The sequence below is a fragment of the Salarias fasciatus genome, chromosome 6 (assembly GCF_902148845.1).
Source record: "Salarias fasciatus chromosome 6, fSalaFa1.1, whole genome shotgun sequence".
Classification (NCBI taxonomy): Eukaryota; Metazoa; Chordata; class Actinopteri; order Blenniiformes; family Blenniidae; genus Salarias; species Salarias fasciatus.
In genome coordinates, this window is record NC_043750.1 from 28,125,318 (window position 1) to 28,130,334 (window position 5,017).

Below are 5,017 nucleotides of genomic sequence, written 5' to 3' on the forward strand. Positions count from 1 at the left end.
CGCTGAGGTTGCAGTGACTGACAAAGTTTAAATTGGTTTACCTGAGATTACATTCAGTTTCTAGGTCTCTCCGTTTCTGTATAGCTGCGCTTTATAGAAGCACGCCTTCACCGCCATCAAAACATTTTAATTTGATCAATTCTTTTTCTCTATTAAAGTTATCTGTCAGTCGTGAGGTGTAATTACTTGAGGAACAAAGGATTTTTTTTGGGGGGGAAAAGAGCAGCGTCAGCATTCTAAAATTCTGTAGTCCACCTCAATGGAAATGAGTTACAGAGTAGGGAAAACTTTAAAAATATACAAATGTGAGTGCTGAGCTTATGAATTAAAAACTGCACGTTTAAAGACAATTGAGATATTGTACTTTTTGGAAAGCACATTAATTTTGCTTTCTCATAGATTCTTTCTCTTTGCATATCTGGGACCAAGAACCACCCCCTCATTCTCTGTTTCCCTCCAAGAAAAGCATTAAGATAAAACCCATTCTCCGTTGATATATTCTGTCCTGCTTATCTTGTCAGGGTGGACAAATATACACGCTGTTTAAAATGGCCTTGTCGAGACTGAAGGTCAGAATGGATCTATGACAGCCTTGTGGGGGCCGAGAGAGAAAGAGGGATAATGTAAGGAGTGGAGGCAGAGAGGGACCACAGACAGTTTTCTTTAATAATAATGAATTGCAGAGATAAGAGTTTGGCTGCACGCTGCTGTTATCTGCATGATGAAAAAACACAGTCATTCAGGGACCTGACCAGAAACTTTATAGGCCTGCGTTGCGTGTGTGTGCATGCATCTGTTGTTTCTGAATGATTTTAGCCAACTTGTGAGCAACCATGCTCTTATATAATAGAACAAAGTCAAAAGACAAAGTATTCTATTTTAAACCTTTTTTTTTCCCTTTGCCAGGTTGATTAAAAAGTAACCACTTTCATTTTCTGGAGGGAGAAGTGGCCTGGGTACTAAAGAGACTACATAGTGCAACAGTGAGAGAAATGCTAGTCGTAGTTAGGAGATCATTTGTCAAACATGTATGACATAAATGTATTCGGAATTTTGTTTTGGAGACATCTAAAAGAAGTTTCAGTTTCAGTTCAGGACTCCAGCAACACTGACAACGCATAAGATTGTTCCAGATTACAAATGGAGAAAAACAGCAATGAAATGATAATATTGGTGAATTTAACGTTTGACAAGGAAATGTTTCTCTTAAAGCCTTTAACACACCTCTTTGAAAGCAGTGTGGCTGAAGTAACCACAATGTAAATGTAAACAGATTACAATATTGCATTACACTTTGGAATTAATTGTTCAGCTGCATAAACAAAATGTCAACTATGTTAAATTAGGCTGCAAAACAGCTTTAATATTCCAAGTATTTTCAACCCTGTTTGAAAGGAATTGGTGATGAGACACATGAAATGGTCCCAGTGACCACAATGAAAGCTAGCAGTTACCTTCAGTGTATCTCTCGGTCATGGCAGTTCAATGGACCTGAAACACGGGCACAGGCTGTCCTGGTGTCAGGATCGACAACAAGGTCTCCTTATTTAGGTTTTCTCAAATGTATGGGATCAAATGGGCTCATTTTGTTATGATACAGACGCAGTAATAGAGAGCTGGTGGTTTCAGGCATCCACACTGATTGTTTCCTATCAGTCAGGTTCAGTAACATCGATCACATTGACGTCTATAACTACTGAATTGGGTGTTCATCTCGTTCTCCGTAGCTCCCTGTTAACCCAGTATGATGGCAGGAGGTTCCCTCTAAGAAATGACTGTGTGATCATACAGTAAGTGTAGTAATAATTTATTTTAAGACTGATGCTACCTGGTGTTACCAGCTTTTAAAGAAATACTTGTGAATCTCATACAAAGCTTGTGTACACAAAGCACGTGACACACTTATAATTAAGTAAAGCATTATTTAAAGAATATCCTGCCTCTAGGCTACCCTTTATTACATAATTATCCAAGGTTAATCAAGTTGAAACTTCTATGGAATCTCAAAGCCAATTTTTCAGCTGTTAATTGATGTCCCTGGCAATTTTATTATGAAATCCATCCCTGATCATAGTTACAGTCGTGCGTCACACTGTGGCTTTTCTGGCCTTTTCTGGTCGTTTCTCGAGTTTTGCTGTCAGCCAGAGCCTGTGACAGAATTGACTTGTTTAGTAGTTTATATATATAATAGTTTGATGCATTATGCTAGGAGTTGCAGTATTTTTCACTCAGACGCTCATCCATTTACCGTAGGCTCCTCGTAGTGAATGCATTACTTTACATTTTGCCTCCGCTGTCAAGATCCCTAAACCTCTATATGTCATGTGAAACAGAAAAAAAGACGATGTAACGTAATTGACATGGGAGAGGTACAAGTTCCCCCACCTGCAATGCACAGATTCGCTCGCTATATAGGGATTTGACACGAGGGGAAAAACTGAGGTAAAGACAGCAGAGGATGGCATAGCTTGAAGGGAGCAGACAAGGAAGCGAAAGCAAAGGGAGAGTGAGGAGAGCAAGAGACACAGAGTGATCGAGAGTCAGTATGCATGTGTGTGCTTGTCCATCAGAGCTGGTTTCAGCATTGAGCAGCGTCACTGTAATTGCCTCACCTGTCAAACCAGCCCGGGATCCTCACATCACTGCTGTTGACGAGGCTGGAAAGCTCCCTCTCTCTCTCTCTCTCTCCTCTCTCTCTCTCTCCTCTCTCTCTCTCTCTCTCTCATAATATTGCACATGCAAAGCCGCACCGTATATCCCCGTCTATCTGTCTGTTGATCTGTTTGGTTTTCTGACTCTCCCTTTGTTTCTCTTTTTCCTAACCTCTAGATGCAGCAGCAAACTCTGTTTTTTTTTTTTTTTTTTTTACAGATCAATAAGTCAGACCGGTTGTGAAGTGTCTTCTTCCAACACTTATTATATCACTTGGATGCTCAGCACTGCACAGCAGCAAACCTTCCATCACCTTTAATCCACCTCACCACTCCTCTACACCTCCAGTGCCTCTACCTTCGACCCAGAACAAATACCAAGTCTGAGAAACAGCAAACGCAGACTGGAGAACTGCTTTCCTTTGTCAAATTTTTGATCGTGTTACAATTTTAGATGATAATAATCACAACAACAATGATGATAATAAAGTGAAAGTCAGACACATTAGCAAGAATCTTACAAGTCGATAAAATTAAAGCAGTGACATTTCCTTCTGTTTACGGTTGGACCTTATAAAGGACAAAGCACACAGTGAGTCATTTAATCTGAATAGGACTAATCATCCCTAATTTCCTTGAAAAGAAGAGGGGGGAATTCAGGTGAAATTAGTGAATTCTGATGCGAACCAGCCATCTAAAACCCGGTGCATCAGCATTGGAAATTAATGAAATCACCACCATTAGGTGCTTTGTTTCTTCTAGAACAGTGCATTCTAAGAGGGAGCATTGCAAATTTAGCCATTCTTGTGACAAAAAAGCAAAAAAAAAAAAAAAAACAATCAGGAAATAAAACTCTATTCTGGAAACAAAACAGAAAAGAAGTAACGTTGAAACACAGATCGCTCCATGTCAATGAATGAAACCAAATTAAATCCCAAACAGCTAAATTATTGACTATTTTAATACAGTGAAGGATATATATGTATGTTTTTCACAGTCATTTATTAAACATGTTTTTGGTGTTATTGTTTATTGTTTTTTTAATGCACTAATGTTTATTTATGTTGGTCTGTTTTTTTTTTTTAACTTTGAGCACTGGCTTGACTTCTTTATCCCCTCAGCCTCAGCAGAGACGAGGAAACCACACTCCGAAGTGCCCTTGAGCAAAGTGTTTCTGAAAAAAATGCCCTTACAGTAAAGCTTTTGTGTTGTTGTTGTTGTTGTTGTTGTTATTTAATCATTGTTTTGAGTGTGCTGTTTAATTTGCTGGACTCCCACTTCATAAATTGCAATTCTGTGTGCTTTTCTGAAAGCGCTCTTTATTTAATTTCACTCGCCGCCGTGCCCTTGAGCGCCGCACCGCGCTTATCTAACACCGCCGAGTGGTTTAATCATCTCATATTGTTTTCAACTTTGAGTCACCGACTGCGCCGCTGACCCTTCCGGAGGGACTCGCTGAGAGCAGCGCAGTGAAAAACTGCTAATATTTCATTCATGTAAAGAAAAGGAAATCATTACCACACATTACAGTAAAATGACTTTGGATTGATGTGTCCACCTATAGTCCTCCTTATTTCTGATGATGCACTGATGTAAAGAACAGCCGGGATTACGCAAGTTATCGATTTGAAATTGAATGTCTGTGCAACTCTCACGCTTTAAAGTTGATTGAATCTGCAGCTCCTGCCCAGCCTCTTGACCTCAAACATTAGACATCATCCAAGTTTTTCTGAGAAAGAAAGCAGCATAGGAGACCTTGAGATTGCCTCAATGAGGCAGTTTACCTTCAGTGCAGTTAGTTAAACAGTTATTACTGCATCAATAAGCATTTCACTGACGTCTGCCTCGTGGATTTACTGAAATTGGCTCTGATATTACAAACATGGTACCTGGTCATTCTTATACATTAACCGTATCTTTTGAATTATTGTTTGAAATAAAATATTGCAAGCTTCCTCAGAGGTAAATGCAGAAAGTATTTCAAGGCTGCTGCACCAAACTATTCAGTATGTTACTAGAAAACTAACCACACAAGATATCATTAAAGAGTTTCAAAGTTTAATGAATAAAAACCTGTTAAGGCACAGAAGCAGACAGCCGTAGTGACGTCTCACAAACGTTGAATTTGCATGTTCTCCTTGAACTTCCATAGGTTTTCTTCTATTTTCCACCTCCTTCAGTTTTCCGGCAGCGATGTCAAAAATCAGAATGTTTTATCTTGTGTTGCTGGAGAGCATGGCACTCCAGCAACGCCGAATTGTTCTGTCAGCTTTACTGGCGCTCGCACTGCTGACTGTTGCCTCTGATTGATCGGCCGGAGGATTGAGAGCATTGCTTACTGTTAGCTTATTTTTGATCCTGCAGTA